The sequence below is a fragment of the Lithobates pipiens genome, unplaced genomic scaffold (assembly GCF_037356315.1).
Source record: "Lithobates pipiens isolate NorthernLeopardFrog02 unplaced genomic scaffold, aLitPip1_a1.2 Scaffold_16, whole genome shotgun sequence".
In the NCBI taxonomy this organism is placed as follows: domain Eukaryota; kingdom Metazoa; phylum Chordata; class Amphibia; order Anura; family Ranidae; genus Lithobates; species Lithobates pipiens.
The window spans coordinates 434,395,602-434,413,994 of record NW_027507748.1 but is presented as its reverse complement, the minus strand read 5'-3'; the positions used below and the strand labels follow the sequence as shown (position 1 = coordinate 434,413,994).

General features: G+C 41.1%; 1 protein-coding gene across 1 annotated transcript in view; it reads left to right on the top strand.

Annotated features, from left to right (window-relative positions):
- Positions 1 to 1,491: 1,491 nt before the first annotated feature.
- LOC143983200 (pinopsin-like) overlaps positions 1,492 to 18,393 on the top strand; it is a 343,478-nt gene continuing 326,576 nt past the window's right edge. The window contains exon 1 of the mRNA XM_077482628.1: positions 1,492 to 1,845. The gene's annotated coding sequence lies outside the window, so the exon portion shown is untranslated. The remainder of the gene's footprint in view (positions 1,846 to 18,393) is intronic.

The following is an 18,393-nucleotide window of genomic DNA, read 5'->3' as shown; positions in this document are numbered from 1 at the left end:
CACTAATATGTGGCACTGATGACAGATGGCACTAATATGTGGCACTGATGACACGTGGCACTTATACGTGGCACTGATGACACGTGGCACTTATACATGGCACTGAAGACACGTGGCACTAATACGTGGCACTGATGACAGATGGCACTAATACGTGGCACTAATACGTGCCACCGATGACAGATGCCACTAATACATGGCACCGATGACGCGTGACACTGATGACAGATGGCACTGATAAGTGGCATTGATGACACGTGACACTGACAACAGATGGCACGTGACACTGATGACAAATGGCACTGATACGTGGCACTGATGACAGGTGGCACTATGTGGCACTGATGACACATGGCACTGATGACACGTGGCACTGACGACAGGTGGCACTGACGACAGGTGGCACTGGGGGGCAGGTGGCCCTGGGGGCAGGTGGCACTGGGGGCAGGTAGCACTGGGGGCAGGTAGCACTGGGGTGGATGGCACTGGGGGCAGGTAGCACTGGGATGGATGGCACTGGGGGCAGGTAGCACTGGGGTGGATGGCACTGGGGGCAGGTAGCACTGGGGTGGATGGAACTGGGGTGGATGGCACTGGGGCAGATGGCACTGGGGCAGATGGCACTGGGGCGGATGGCACTGGGGCGGATGGCACTGGGGCAGATGGCACTGCTGGGGCGGATGGCACTGCTTGGGGAGGATGGCACTTTTTATTTTATTTTTTCCTTTTTTTTTCCTTACTACAGGCAGAACGGCTGCTGCTGCAGCCGTTCATCTCTCCCCTCTCACACTGTCTGTGCGAGGAGGGAGAGCGGCGCTGAGAGATGATCTCATATGTTTACATATGAGATCATCTCCCATTGGACACGCTGATCACGCTGTAAACGGCCGCTGTGATTGGCCGTTTACAGCGATCTGTGTTTGCCTGTCCCCGGGGGACACGGCGAACACAGAACTTCCGCGATGCGCGCCCGCGGCGCGCATTGCGGAAGTAAACATCAGGCCGTCCAGGGACGACCACCCGGACGAACGCGCCTGCTCTACGGCCGTCATTCGGCTATAGGGCGGGCGCGAGGTGGTTAAATGCCGCATTTATCCGTGTTTGCGTTTATAAGTGATTTTCAGTAGATCGACTTCTGCACAACCAGTTGGCCCATACGTAGATTGAAGTTCGGCAGATCTCAGCTTAACTGGCCGAATTTCAATCCATGCATGGCTGGCTTCATTTTCTGTGTATATTCATTATATTCAAAAATAGCTTTGGAACCGATAGTTTGATAATGGTTTACATTCAGGCAAAGCAAGGGAAATGTACAACATACACATCACTACTGAGCAAATAAAGAGAAGAAGAGCATTACAACAAAAGACCATTGGATCCCTTTAACATACTTCATTCTTATCTGTACTGTAGCTTGTACAGAAGACATGAGCACAAACCTAATCGACACTACTAGAGCTCAACACTGACCACAGCAACAGATCAGTGCATGCTTTCCTCCAATCAGCTTTTAAGAGTGTGCAGATGATGCTTCCCATTCTGGCTTGAGATATACCACAGTGCAAAGTCTGCAATCCACACACTTTCACTGTACTAACTGAGAGGAGCTCTACAACAGCTGCTTGCCAGTTTCATCACTGCCTGCAGAAAAAAAAATACAGAACATGTAAATGGCTGGTGCTTAAATAATGAATCCCAGACAGCCTCAAATTGTTGCTAGGGTGCAGAAAGGGTTAATTCCATTCTTTTCAAGTGACGGAACATGTTCTGCTGTTCGCTACGTTCCCTGAATCGACCTGGCTCGCTTGGAGAAGACTTGGAGTTAGCTCAGCTTTTTTTCTGGAAGTAAGTAAGCACAAACCCTAATTACAAATGTACCGTTGTTACTGAATTGCATTTTTTTTTAAGTTGTTCTTACACATTCCTGACCTATTGATAATTCACGCCACTGGTATTAAAAGGATCAGAGGTTATGCTAGATAGGCTGTGTCTATAAAGAATTACAGAGGGGGTCCATGGAGTATTGACATCCTAAATATTAGGAATGGCTGTCCGCACACAAACCTGAGTTTATTTATGGAAACCTTTTACATCCCCTTTTGTTACATTTTTTATACATTTGTTGGTGTCTACTTTCTCGCTGCCTTTGTTTTACTTATTTTTCTACTTTGTACTAATTTTATTGTTCTTTTTTTTTTTTTTTATAGCAAAAGGCTTAATGTACACAGGTTGTTTTGAAACCTCTCCTGAACGATTTAACTTGACAGACAGTAAACAATGTTTAAAAAAGTCAGTTTTGCCGCGTTTAAATGCCGCATGTATCCGTGTTTGCGTTTATAATAGTTTTTTTTTTTTTTAAATAATCAAAGATGTATGTCCATCATGAGTTACCGTGTTTATAAGCTGTTACAGGTATTTGGCATTTTAAATGCCTCTGAACAACTGTCCTGAACACATTTTTTTGCTTTCCAAAAAATGCATTTAAACTGCCTAGAAACTACTATAAAGGACCCTGTGTACATGTACTGATAAGATAACATAGAGGAGAGTTCAGGGGGAGCTGAAAAAAAACACCCAAGTGCTCCTAAATGTCCGTTTACCAGCAGCAGTGTACATGAAGCCTAACACTAAAAAATTTAATAGATGTGTATGGTATTTATAAACACATTGATTATTACCAGAATTATGCATAGTAATTTTACAGGTTAATTGATTGTATATAGTTGTGGAATACAGCTCCCATTCATTTACCACTTGCAAGACTTCTTTCTACAGGTGTGATGAGTAAGCAGGGTCTTGTCTTCTTTCTCAGTGGTTGTGTGAAGGAGCTTGCAGAAACTATTCAGCTCTTAGTCGTTTTCTCAATATTTCACCTATGGTCAAATTTTCTTCTACAAGCCTATGCAAAAATACACTAAAGCCCCATACACACTATCAGATTTTCTGCTGATTTGTTTCTTCAGATTTACCAAAACCATATAATATGAGGTCAAACCTTAGGTGTTTCAATTTGTATGCAATCAGGCAGGCCCTTGCACTACATGGTTTTGGTAAATGAAGAAAGACAAAAATCAGCAGACAATCTGATAGTGTGTATGGGGCTTTACTCATAGTGGTTGTTGGGTTATATCCTCCACAAATTTCATATATCTTTCATAACTCCAGTGGTTGGATCTCCATTCTACCTGCAGTTTTCGTTTATCTGCAGCGTGGTGAGTCTCATTCTAATTGCTGTAGTCTGCATAATGTAAAATCAACCAAAAACCCAATAATTATCCACCCATAGCTAAAATATGAGTTTTAAATAGAATAACACATTAACTTTGACATCTTTGGGTAATCTGCATTTTATTTTTTCACCCTCTTTGGGAGTGGGTTTTAGATAAAAGTCTTGGTAAAGTGTATTTGCGATATGGGAACTATGAACAACATTTTTAAATGTTTAGCAATGGTGCTGGCACATTTCAAATTTGTATCATAATTGAAAAAGCTATATGATTATCAAGGGTCATATTTTCCTCTACCTTTGTTAACTTAAGATAACATTGTATTTCAGATAGAACAGAAATATTTGGTAAAGAAACATAAGTATAAGACTATTTAAAAAGTGTTTTTTTTTTTCAAATATAAAATTAAAGCACCTGAGTTTGGTGTCTGTCTGGTATCAATTTTTCCCTGAAATAAAACTGGTACAAATGCATGTGCTTCAAGAATACTTTAAAAACCAAGCACAGTGAAACCAGGTTTTTAGGAATCTTTACAGACAACAGCCTTTTAGTGTTAGAAGGTAGCAGAATGTCCATTCTGGTGGCAAATGTGAAGGACATTCTACTACACACATCATATTTTCTGCTAATTTTTGTCTTCAGATTTATCAAAACCATGTAGTGCAAGGGCCTGCCTGATTGCATAAAAATTGAAACTCCTAAGGTTTGACCTCATATTATATGGTTTTGGTAAATCTGAAGCAAAAGATCTGCAGAAAATCTGATAGTGTATACGGGGCTTTAATCTGTAGTGTGTCAGAACAATCAGATGGTTTATTTGTAGCAAAAGTAAAGATCTTGCAATATGAACTCATGGTAAAACATACTATAGTCAAATAATATCCAGAGCTGACTCACGTTTTTTACAGTTAATGCCCCTTTATATATTAGAACTATTAGATCGTCTTTACACTGCAGAGAGAAAGCAAAGATGTTGATTGTATCCTCCTCTCAATACACCTGAAGTATCCGTAAACTTTAGATATGTGAAGCTCAAGTTATAAAGCATTAAAGCAAGGATAAGGCTACATTTGCACGGGTGATTTCTGCTGATGTTGTGATTGGCTAACTGCGGCCGCTGATCCCATTCACTATAATGAAAGGTTGCTGGCCGGCCGCAGCTGTTTGTGGCTGTCTGCACAGCCAGTGGTTACCTGCGGTGATCGCTGCTGGCTGTACTTTGGTTGCTTCCAGCAGAGATCACTATACATGTTATGTGAATAACTGGGGCTGCCAGCGACCTATCGTTATAGTCTCATATGAAAGTGAGCAGAAAACTGCACTTATGCAACAAATAATTCTGAAAGAAGAAGTGGCAAACGCACTATGAGATATTTTTCATAGCCACAAATCATGTAAATACCTGTACTATGCTAATCAAAAAACATAAATCAATTCATTTCAGTAGTTGTCAAAAATAAAAAAAAAATAAAAAAAAATTCACAGTGTGTGACTAAGTGAAACTCTTCAACCCAGGGATCTTGGAATAAGTGTCATGACAGACTAGGAACCCCCACACCAGATGGACAAAATGCAGACTTTCCAAATGAATATGACCCCCTAATAATAGAGAAGTCATAAAAGGCATGTGTCATATGAATCCACACCAGCCAGGTTTCCCCAGCTCCTTCTCAAAGTCAACGTAGCCCCGTTGTTCATATTACGCCACCTCTAGCCACAAAGCCACATATGCTCAAAAAGAGAAACAATAACAGGCCATTATATTATTATTATTATACAGGATTTATATAGCGTCAACAGTTTGCGCAGCGCTTTACCATATAAAAAGGAGACAATACCGTTATAGTAAAATACAAGAGGATTAAGAGGGCCCTGCTCAGAAGAGCTTACAATCTAATAGGGTGGGGCAGGTGGTACAAAAGGTTGTAACTGTGGGGAATGAGCTGATGGAAGTGGCAGAAGATTAGTTGGAGATATTATAGGCTTTCCTGAGGAGATGAGTTTTCAGGGATTGCCTGAAGATAGCAAGAGTAGGGGATAGCCGGACAGGTGGAGGTAGCGAGTTCCAGAGGATGTTAGAGGCTCTAGAGAAATCCTGGAGATGAGCATGGGAGGAGGAGACGAGAGAGTTTGATAGTAGGAGGTCTTGAGAAGAGCAGAGAGGACGATTTGGATGATATTTGGAGACAAGATTTGAGATGTAGCTCAGGGCAGAGTTGTGAATGGCTTTGTATGTTGTGATTAGTATTTTGAATTTAATTTGCTGGGTGATTGGGAGCCAGTGTAGGGATTGGATGAGAGGGTTGGCAGACACTGAGCGGTTGGTAAGGTGGATAAGTCTGGCAGCAGCATTCATGATAGACTGAAGAGGGTATAGCCTATGTAGAGGCAGGCCAATGAGAAGGGATTGAAATAGTCAAGGCGAGAGATAACAAGGGAGTGAATGAGGAGCTTGGTGGTTTTATTTGTTAAAAAGGGGCACATTTTAGAGATGTTACAGAAGTGAATTCTACAAACTTTTGACAACGATTGGACTGAAATGACAGGTCAGAGTCTAGGATTACACCTAGTACCCTGGCATGAGGGGAGGGATTGATAGTTGCATTGATGATTTTGATGGAAAAGTCATGGAGGGGGGCATGGGCGGCGGGGGGGGGGGAATATTAATAGCTCAGTTTAAGAGAGATTTAATTTAAGGAAGTGGTGTGACATCCATGCTGATATGTCAGTTAGTAAGTTAGTAATGCGAGAGGAGACTGAAGGAGTGAGGCGAGGAGTAGACAGATATATTTGGGTTTCATCAGCGTATAAGTGGTATTGGAAGCTGTGGGCGATTATCAAGTGGCCAAGGGAGGAGGTGTTGCTAGAGAAGAGAAGGGGTCCAAGAACAGAGCCTTTGGGAACCCCCACAGAAAGGGGCAATGGAGAGGAGGAAACAGAGTTGTAGGTGACACTGAAGGAGCGCTGTGATAGATAGGCAGAGAACCAGGATAGAGCAGAATCTCGGAGACCAAGGGAATGTAGTTTATTGAGAAGGAGCGGGTGGTCAACAGTATCAAAGGCTGTAGAGAGAAGTCAAGTAGTAGGAGTAAGGAGTACTGGCTGTTGGTTTTAGCAGTTAATAAATCATTAGTGAGTTTTAGTGAGACAAAGCATTCTAGAAGTTTAGAGGTGAATGGGAGCAATGTCATGTGTCTTAAGTTGTTTAGGTTGGTGGGGTCCAGGGAGGGCTTTTTAAGTATGGGAGTGATGTTTTAGAAGGGAAGGGAAGATGCCACTAGAGAGGGAAAAGTTGAAAATGTGAGTGAGGGAGCATAAGATAGAAGAAGAAGAGGGTGACCATAGTAGTTGTGAGGGAGCAGGACAATTGGTTAGGTGGGCATCTGAGAAAAGTTTTGTAACCTCTTCAGTAGTAGCCAATTCAAAAGAGGAGATTGTTGAATGTGCTGTTAGGCAAGGTATGTTGGGTGAGGAAGATGTACGCACAGTGGAGGTGTCCTCAGGAATTGCATCAATCTTGTCTTTGAAGTGATTGGCAATCTCTTGGGCAGTGAGTGAGTTAGTGGGCAGAGGGGGTGGGGGACGAAGCAGAGAGTTAAAGGTTGAGAAGGGCCAACGGGGACTGGATGACAAGTATTAATAAGAGAGACAAACTAGGCTTATTTGGCAGCATGGAGGCAGGAATCTTTATTTTAGAAGGGCAGATTTATATAGGGTGAAGTCTTGCAGGCATTTGGTTTTATGCCACAGTCGTTCAAGAGCACGCCTCTTGAAATTTCTAGTGTTGTTAGTTTGCCAGGGTTTTAACGGTCGGGGTATAATTCTGTGTGTGGTTAGAGGAGAAAGTGCATCTAGTGATGATGAGAGTGAACTGTTGTAGATTAAGTGGTGAAGGTTCCTACAAGTAATTGTTTGCTGCTTGGCAGGATGGGTGGTTGGAGGCATGGATACAGTGAATGGGATTGGCATCTGCAGCAAGCCTGATGGAATTTGCATCAGGCCAAATCACCCATGTGAATAAAGCCTAGGGATCTTAATTTAGTCCTGTGACTGCAGTTTTCAAATCTCATTGGACCAACATAAAAATAGCAGTAACTGTTTGAGAGTAAACATCCTTATCCCGGTTGGTTAATTTGTGAATTAAAGCATTATTTTTTTTTTTAAATCAGCACAAGGGATAGTACTCACAATCAAAATTCCCTTGAGCTGGTGGCTACTGCCTTAGTTGAAATCTGAAATCCTCTGCAACTCCCATATCCTCGCAGCCACTGGTCAAGAGTGCCGACAATGCTCACCTGCCATCTCCATTCATGGAAGCTGTACTATAGCTTCCATCAATGAAAAGCGCTTTATGAATTAAAAAGGCAGACCTTTTATTCATCCACCCATCCTCCATTCATAGAGCAGGCAGTTTGTAGCTATCTGGCATGCATATGCTTATTCCAGGGCAGTGATCCTCCAACCTCCAACGAGCAATGATTACAGTTACCGTAAATTGCTTTAAAGCTGCCTTTGGACGATTGGAGATAATCTTACTAGAAACCCTTCACAACCCGAAACGTCGTATAAAGTACTATATAGACAATCAGATATTTAGAAGCACTTAGTGGATTGCTACTACAACTGTGCAGTTGGTATCAAAAATCTATACTTCTTTTATATGTGTGTGCGTTTTATCAGTCTTTTTTTCGTAAAAACTGTACAGCCAAGTAAAAAGTACAGTTAACATACAACCCAATTAAGCAACGTTATATTGATCTGATGTTTACAATGCAAATTCTGAATGTCAGTAGTTTTCTTCTCAGTGCTCTACCACTGCTTCTAAGGGTTCTGCCCCTATCAGGATAATCTTTGCTTTCCCCACCAGTTCTGTTTGTACGTATACAATGTGAATAATCAGTGCTAATTAGACTTTTATTATTGCAGAATCCCATATAGTCATGCTTATTGCATCAACTGCTGGTCTAACAATGATGGCAATCAGCTGGTGATGGAGTTCAAATTGAATTTAAAACCCCTAAATAATGCTAGAAAGCAGCCATTAACAATACTGTAAGCCAAATTAATGAACTAATAAGGATAAACTGCTCTACTTGTTTTAAGAAAGAATCAAACATTTCAAGGTTTGCGCCTCTATAACTGTGAAGTTTTAGTGACTAATTAACCCAAAGTTATATTAGCCAGACTTCATGAATTCCCATTTACCTTTGATTTCCTTGACTTACAAATCAAGGAATAATTTGGATTTTAAAAGTTAATTTACCTCTAACATTAAAGGAGGTTTTCTAAGAAATTTGAATATTTGAAACCTGCTTCAGATCTCTTTTGCAATAGAGATGGCTTGCAAACAACATAACATAACCGAGTTCTGCAGATTATTTTATATCCTGCAGAATAAATTACACATGTTAAAGGAAACTAATAAACTAATTAGAGTATTTTCCACTGAATATAAAAACAATGCACACAAAACAAAAAAAAACAAAAAAAAAACACCTTTAGTAAGAAATATCCACATTCATCAGTTCTTAACTGAAAAAAAAAGATAAGCTGGCCATACAAAGGGCAAATATTGACCTGTCCCTGATAAATTAGCCAAACTTTGAACAATCGTTAGTACCCTTCTGCCTGACATGTAAACATTTAATCTGAAAACTGAAGAGCTAGGCGGTAACATTGTCATAAACACTGGCTGCATCCAATCCAATGTAACCAATGTTTGAGTATTCTGACAGCTGCTGAATGTCAGAATACAATAGGCATTAAGCAGAGAGGGAGAGTACTCAATCCACGTTGTTCATGCTTGCCAACTGTTTTTATTTTCATGGACTTTTTCCAATAAAACACTCTAATTTCTCCTGTCTGCAAAAAGTCTGCGGACAGGAGAAATAGTCCATAAAATTGCAGTGGCTGGCAACCTGCTGCTGTAAATTTAGGCTGTCTGTGACCCTCTATGCCCAACATGGTTTGCTCCTGCATGAAGAGGGGGGATCTGGATCTGCTTCTCCTTCTACCCCATTCCCTTTGTTTGCCCTCACTCCAACCCACAATATGCAGTGTTGTCCCTAAGATGGGGGATGTGTGGGAAGCAGATTTGAAAAGGAGCACCAGCTCTAGGTCCTGGTTGGCTGCTTGCTGCTGCTGCTGCATGGTCAGTTTAAGGTTAAAGTGACTTAAATGATCACCTTGTAAAACAACCCATTCAGTTTACAATAGAAATGAAAGATGAAACATTTTAGTATTGATATAAAAAATAAAAAATAAAATTTTAAATACTTTTTTCCCTTTTTTATAAATGATCACATTCCCTCTGTTCTCAGCTGCATAAGGGCTGGGGGGAGGAGAAGCAGCAGCACATTGAGCTTCCCAGTGAATGGCTGTGCAGTGGGGGGGGGGGGGTGGGTTTCAGGACAAGTCAGATCATTGGAGGAGATTATACTGAGTTCCCAGCATTGCTAAACAACTGACCACGATATGCTCTCCTGTTTAGTGTGGTAATTTTTTAATAGGAAAGCAAGGGGACTAGCAGGAACACCCAGGGATTAGACATTAAGGAAACAATACAGAGAGAGCAGGACAAGGGGTGGACTGACAACTAATGGGGCCCCCAGGCAATCCGAGATTATGGGACCACACAGTATACACACAAACAGTATACGATCACACACTATACACATACATGTATACACAGTATACACAGACATGTTTCTATTGGCTGAGAAGGTACTGGAGAGGTAGGGCAGCTATAATCTCAGGATTTTTAGACCAAAAGGATGTTGGTAAGGGACATTTCATAAACAGATGTAAAAAAACACAGATTTTTACATACTGTCCCTGGTTTTGCTGAGGCTGGCAACCTTGATGGGGCCCCCTAGTGGCTCGAGGCCCTGGGGCAGTGCTCGGATGGCCCAATGGTCAGTCCGCCCCTGAGCAGGACACTTTCTTATACAAGTACAGGGTACAGCAGGCACATATTAGGAATATAAAGTGTTGGGGTAACAAACGCTTTAAGCACCCCCCCCCCCCCCAAGTAAAGAGAGTATAGCAGATGTTATGAATTCCCTCTTGAGTATGCATTCTCTAAGTTCATGAACTTCAATTTGTTACAACAGTATTTGACTGTTTGGAAGGAGGGAAGTCGTAAGTGTTACTACTAAAAAAGGTGAAATATTATTTCTTATTATAAGTACAGGTACTGTATGTCTATAATATAGCATTAATTTAATAGCATTTACAAACTGTATACAATAGCTGTAGTTTCTGCCTTAATTTAGCAAGAATATAGACAAAAGGTGTCAACTAAATATCTGCATGCTCTAGAAGTGTTATACTGAAATTTTGTGCAAATATTTAAACTGCCTGAACAGGATATAATGTGCATTCGCTTCTGTTTATAAATTTTATTGTCTCTCCTCCAGGATGCAATTAATATTTATTGTTGCCTAACTGTATGCACTATTCATTGTGTTTTGTGTACGTGACCGAGTCATGTTCTTCTTTTTATTTCCTCTTAAAGCATACAAAACATTGTGCCTAGCTACTGAACAGTTGTGTCTTCTAAACAAGTTTGAAAAGAATATATGCCATCTGGTGTGATAAATAAATTAGTTTGATTGACTGAACTGTCACAAGTTCTACAACGCAAAGCCAAATATGGCATTGCTAAATTATAATCAGTATGTAACACCGTTATTTAACAAGTATGTCGACTTCAGTTGTAATTATAAGTTGTTTTGCAAACTATTTGTTTAAAAATGTATTATGAAAAGTCTACAATTATGCAGTTTACATACTGATTACAAGAATAATACATAAAAGTGCATTAAACATATGCTATTTTTATTAAATACTACAACTTAACACCTGCAAACAGTCACAACAAGAATTTTTCTAGCAATTAAAAGATTAAAGTGGAGCTCCATCCAAAAGGCGAAGTTCTGCTTGTCTGCCTTCCCCCCCCCCCTCTGCTACCATATTTGGCACCATTCGGTGGGGAGCGGGTACCTGGTTTTGACAGGTACCTGCTCCCACTTCCAGGTCAGCTCCTGCAACTTGTAAGGCCGGCTATACATGGTTCCTATCTTGGCTGGTTTAGCAGGGCCTGGCTGAGATTCGAACCGTTAATGGGTAGGCTGATTGTACCAAGTTTTTTTTTTTTTTTTTTAATCTCACACTTCTTTTTAGAGGGAGATCTATGGTAACAGCATTTACTTTCCTTTTTTAATACCAGCAATGTGAAAGCAATACAAATAATAGTTATATTTGACAATCCAACAAACGCTTACTTGAAAAATATCCTTTTATGTTTAAAGTGCTGCCTATCTGCTGGCCATCTCTTTCCACAACTTCCTATATTCCCTGCATACTTTGCAGTTTCTTCTCTGCTGTTTACTTTCTATTTCCAAGGACTACATATCCCATGATACCGTGTTGCTGCAAGCAAGGATGCCAATACTGTCTCTATCTCCTGAAACTCCTCCACTCAGCACCTTTGTAGTTCAGAAGGCAGGCTCTGTGAAATGTGTGACATAGCAGTACCTACTAACAGGGCATAGCGAATATGTTCATAGAACTCATGGGAAACAAACTTTAAAATCTTTATGATTACTGGGAGTAGGTTAGAAATAATTAAAATACAATGTGGAAATTAACCACTTGCCGACCAGCGCATGCTGATGTACGTCAACCCTGCCATCGGGAACGCGCCGCTGGCGGTCGCTCCCTCGCTGGTCGGGACCCCCGTGAGTCCGGTCGCGGGACCCGCGGACTCGATCGCCACGGGCATACCTGCGATCGTCTCACGGAGCGGCCGAATGAAGAAATGCCATTGTAAACAGCATTTCTCCATTCTGCCTAGCAACAAGTGACACTGATCTCTGCTCCATGTGATTGGAGCAGAGATCAGTGTTCACTAAATTAAAGCCCAACCCCCCCACAGTTAGTAACACACCCCTAGGAACACTTAACCCCTACACTGCCACCCACTGGTTAACCCTTTCACTGCCAGTGTCATTTACACAGGAATCACTGCATTTATATAGCAGTGATTACTGTATAAATGACAATGGTCCCAAAAATGTGTCAAAAATGTCCGATGTATCCGCCTCAATGTCGCAGTCACAATAAAAATCGCTGATCGCCGCCATTACTGGTAAAAAAAAATATAATAAAAAATTATTAATAAAAATGCCATAAAACTATCCCTATTTTGTAAACGCTATAACTTTTGTGCAAAGCAATCAATAATCGCTTATTGCGATTTTTTTTTACCAAAAATATGTAGAAGAATACGTATCGGCTTAAACTGAGGGAAAAAAAAATTTTTTTATATATTTTTGGGGGATATTTATTATAACAAAAAGTAAAAAATAATGCGTTTTTTTCAAAATTGTCGCTCTATTTTTGTTTATAGCGCAAAAAATTAAAACCGCAGAGGTGATCAAATACCACCAAAAGAAAGCTCTATTTGTGGGAAAAAAAGGATGTCAATTTTGTTTGGGAGCCACGTCGCACGACCACGCAATTGTCAGTTAAAGCGACGCAGTGCCGAATCGCAAAAAGTGGTCTGGTCTTTGGCCAGCAAAATGGTCCGGTCTGTAAGTGGTTAATATATGATTTTACATTTTGACCATAGATACACCTTAACCCCTTGGAGTCTGCGCTTCCCAGCCCTTTAAGGGGTTTAGGATGCCGGGAGACGGGGTGGGGTTTATGATCATATAACCGCTGTGATTGGCTGTCACGGTGGTCACCTGTTAAGAAAGCTTCCGATTGCAAGCAGCGATCGTGAGCTTCACATTAGCCGCTGGTAACTGTGCGCGCTCTCTGCACAGCTATATTCCACCAATTCACACAAATGTGCAGCCGCTCAGCACCAAGGCCCACCCGCTGATAGGCTGCATATTTGCGTGCTGCCAGCGCCAACAGGTTTAAGTTCTAAAGTCTGGGTCTTTTTACCCTAAAACTATTTCCACTCACAATGGGTGGTATAAATGTGTTGTTATGAAAATATGAAAGTGCTTAGTGAGGGCAGGTATAAATGATTCACCACCTACTATTTGGATAGTGAGCATTATCCAATAAAGGAGTTTACTGTGCTTCAAAATTAAATGAAAAAGACTACATGAGTGTAAAACCTCAAGGACTTTTCAATACATTAGGTCACAAAGCTTTTTTGTGTCTTCTAAAATGCTTATATTTTACTGCAAGATGTATACTGTATGTATCGGACTTTATGAAAAGTTAACGTTAACGCTTCCTTTCCCTGAGCATGCCATCTTTATAGTCTCTTCCATTAGTTGTTTCCGATGCACTGCTTTTTTCTCCATTTACCAGTGTATGTATTCTCATTTCTCCAGTTCTCCTGGACTCACAGAAATACAAAAGCATGAAAAGACTAAACAGAACTGTTATTGATATGCAGATTTCACATTTTTGCGAAAGTTAACAGCTAAACGTTCATCTCCATTTTTAACCACCCCACTGCCAACAATATACAGTATATAGAGAGGAGTGTCTGCACAAAACGGATACGGGTGTCGCCCCCATTTGGGTTGTGATTGACAGTCTGGCTTCACCTTATCTGTGCTGTATGAGTAAGGTCAGCCATACATGGTTCAAATCTCAGCTAGTGCAGCAGGAACCGCCCAAGATTCGAACCTGTAATGGGCAGGCTGAATGTACCAAGTTGATTAAACGATCAGCTTGGGTACAACGAGCCTGCAGGATTCTCTTGCAGTTATTGCTAGTGGCTGATACAGCCGCTAGTGACAATGTCTTCTTCTGGCGGGGATGGCTTCACCTGCCCACACCCCCTTCCCCGCCGGTAGTATACAATGGCCTGGCAGGAAGGGATTGCTGTATCAACACTGTCTGTGTTGATAGAGGAATTAAGTGAAATTCTTTAATGCTTTCCTGCAACCTGTGTAAGGCAAGCCATACATGGTTTCAATCTCGGCTAGTTCAGCAGGAACCGACCGAGATTCCAACCATTAATGGGCAGGCTGATTTACCAAGTTGATGAATCGATACAACCGGCCTGTCAGATTCTCTTGCAATTATCATCAGCGGGTGCTATAGCTGCTAGCGGTAATCACTTTCTTCTCCCAGCGTTGATGGCTTCCCCCACCTGGCCATGATGGGAGAAGACAATGGCCCAGTAGGAGGGATTCCTGCATCAAGACTGTCTGTATTGGTAGGGGAATGAAGGGAATTTTTGCTCCATGTATGGCTGGCCTTATGCCGTGTACACACGACTGGACTTTTTTGACGGACTAGGTCCGGCGAAACTAATCCACCGGACAATTCAACCGTGTGTGGGCTTCATTGGACCTTTGCTGTCTAAAAATCAGATGGACTTTAGATTTAAAACATGTTTCAAATCTTTCCAACAGACTCAAGTCCGGTTAAAAAATCCAATCGTCTGTATGCTAGTCCGACGGACAAAAACCAACGCTAGGGCAGCTATTGGCTACTGGTTATGAACTTCCTTATTCTAGTCCGGTCGTACGTCATCACGTTCAAATCCGTCTGACTTTGGTGTGCTTGTGTGTGGCCAAGTTTGTTTGTTCGGAAAGTCAGTCGGAACTCTACCGAAAGTCTGTCGGGAAGACTGTCGGACCTAGTCCGTCGAAAAGTCTGGTTATGTGTATGCGGCATAAGTATAAGTAAACTGGTGATGCCCAGTGAGGGGATAACTGGGGTTAGACAAGATTAGAGTTTTTAATCACTCATTATATATTTAATGAAACGTTTTTAAGCTGAACAGTAAGCATTGGCAAAGGAAAGGCTTCCTTAGGTTATGCAGATTTGCTGCTGTGCTCATCTGAAAAAGTATATGTGACCAGAAAGAAAATTGGTGACTGTAATCATGCATTTTGTAGAGTTTGTTCACGGTGTAATGGTAATATTGTACCTTTTTATGCAATAATGCCATACTTTTTTCCTACATAAGTAGACAGACCTATGGCACCTTGCTGTAAAAATGTCTAGATTATTTTTATGAGATTTAAACATAAACTCATGAAAAAACGCTAAATCTACAGATTAAAAGCATATAAAGGAGCAGTTTCACTTGCAAAAGGATTTACATCTCTGTCTATCCTGTCCTCAGATTTAAAAAAGCTCTGTGTCACGCCATAGCCCTGTATGGCAGGACCAGTAGACTTGTCCCTTTCCAAGCCAGTTCTCTCTCCTATCACCATGTTCCTTGTTAGCACATGAGAACTGGACAATTGTGATGCTCCCCCCTCCCCCCCTTCCCAGCCCAATGCTCCGCTGTACAGAGACTACAAATGGAAAATACCAAAATCAGACTTTTCTTTGGATTCTAGTATTACCTATTTTTTTTAAAGAAATGTCTTGAGCTTTGAAATTAGTTTTTAAAATCAGACAATGGGCTATATAGTGGTCTTAAGTAAAAAAAAATTCACTGTTCATGTGATTCTGTAACATATTTATTACATATTTTATGGACACAAAATGTATGGATTATATTTTAAGTCCATTAAGCTTTTATTTTTCGTATATCTCAACATTTTTAGGAAATACTATATGTACTTTCCAGTTCAGAGCAATGTTTCACAAAAGTATTCAGAATACTCAGAATAATGTAATAGTGGAGAATAAAATTCATTTATTTATTTTTCCATTTCAATCATCAGTAGACTGTGCGGTTGTATGCAATTTCAGTTATGGGAATAAAATCTGGGCTATTCCAGGTATTCTAAGAAAGGGTACCTGTATATAGATATCATGTTTACCTCCTTGATATGTTCCTTCTCTAGGTCATTTGACTACCTCTTTGATTTTATTCCTCTGTCATTTGTCCTTGACCCCATCCTTCCCACATCTGTGACCGCTGCAACTTACATGAGCTGTCTACATACAATATGAACTGTAGAGATGAAGGGCAGTGGGAGCCCCAGAAGAGTTCTCCACTGCACTTTAGAAGATTCCTGAAAACACTATTCGGCTAGTTATTCCAACCATATGTCAGCAATAGTTTAAATCAAATTTTTTTTTTTTATCCTGTATTCACTCTTCTTTTCACATTTATTTTTTTGTTTTTGTTTAATAAAGACAGGGTGATAAAGACATTTTTTTTTTTTAATTATTACTTTGCATTATTGTACAATGTTTACATAAAACGTAATAGGATTCAGTAAATTATTAATAACAAATTTAAATTATACCTAAAGGCACTAAAAAGTTATTTTTGTACATTTTGGATAGAATGGAGAGGAATTAGAACACCTTTTAGCCCTTGTACACACGGTCGGAGATTCCGACGGAATGTGTCCTATCGGACCGGTTTGTCGGATAATCCGACTGTGTGTGGTATGCATCGGAATGTTTCTGTCGGAATATCCGTCGGACCCAATTTTCCAACTTGTTGAAAATATTTTCCGACAAACTGGTCTGATAGGACATACACCGATCATGTGTAGAGAATTTTGATCGGACATAGTGCCACGCATGCTCAGATCAAATTCCTACATCAAAGCTATTGGCTACTAGCCTGAATGTTGTCCCATCGTAACGAAATTACGTCATCACGTTCTGAAAGATCGGATTTTTCGACAACTTAGTCCGACCGTGTGTATGCAACAGTTTCGGACAAGATCCGACAGACAAAATCCGACGGACAAAATCCGACGGATTTGGTTGTCGAAATCTCCGACCGTGTGTGTACAGGGGCTTAGAATGTTATTGCTGTTTCTGCCCCCATTAGTGAAAATTCACCTTCTCTATTTGTCCTGTTTACCTTTTATAACCGAAAGTAAAAGTGAAAGAAAATCCAGAATTTTTGGTCAGGACAGTAATGGAGGGGAAATCTTTCGATGGTCACACTAGTTCTGGTGACTTTGGTGTCAACCAGGAATTTACTCAATTTGGAAGGATTTCCATTCACTTCCTGTTTGGCTATTGGACAGGAAGTGAAGGGAAAACTCATTTGGACACATATGGCTAAAAAAATCCTGACATGTGTTATAGCCCTCCTTTACTCTATCTAAATGAAAAAAAAAATGACTTTAGTTCTCATTTAATGAAAAAATTAACATTTTTGAAGTTTTCAAATCGCTTTTTAATTCCATTAAATTTGAATTTTACAAATAAACATTTGGTATAGCGTGCATCCATGACAATCAGTTTAAAAGTGATAGCACAGAATAGCCTATATGTCTTTTAGTTATGACTGCCAAAATTGGAGGGTTCTATCACTGCTCAGGAGGTGCATGTCCCCATTCTAAGTAATTACTAGCCAGTGTATGTCATATAATGTCTTGCAGAAAGCTGGTACTCGAGGTTGGAGGTCAGAGCCACCGATATGGGTAGTACCACTGGGACTCCTGTAGGGAGCCAGGACAGCAGGGGGATCAGAGCAGTGGTGCAATTATATAATGCTGCCCTGTGTGTGTGTTTTTCCCTGCAGCAGCCGAAAGCTGGTTTCTCTCTCTCCCAGAAAGAGGAAGAGACACAAACAGGACATTGTTCTGTAATTACCCAACTGCAATAAGCGGGAGCCCTGATAGGGGTTTTAGAAAATGCAGCACCGATGGTGAGAAAGTGAATGCAGGGTGCTGGGTGTAGGAGGGAATACTATGGATAGGAAACAAGGAGGCTACTAGGAACAGAGGAGTGAGAGCTCTGGATGGTATTCTAGATGGAGAGGGTGAGAACTGAGAACTGTGGATGGGTGGTATTCTAGGTGGATAGGGGTGAGAGATGTGGATGGGGGGTATTCTAGGTGTAGAGGGGTTAGAACTGTGGATGGGTGGTATTCTAGGTGCAGAAGAGTGAGAGCTGTAAATGGGGGCATATTCTAGGTGCAGGGGGGAAAGAACTGCAGATTGGTGGAATTCTAGGTGCAGATGGGTGAGAGATGTGGATGGGGGCATATTATAGGCATAGAGGGGTTAGAATTGTGGATAGCGGGTATTCTAGGTGTACAGGGCTGAGAGGTGTGGATGGGTGGGTATTCTAGGTGTAGAGGGGTTAGAACTGTGGATGGGTGGTATTCTAGGTGCAGAAGAGTGAGAGCTGTAAATGGGGGCATATTCTAGGTGCAGGGGGGAAAGAACTGTAGATTGGTGGAATTCTAGGTGCAGATGGGTGAGAGATGTGAATGGGGGCATATTATAGGCGTAGAGGGGTTAGAATTGTG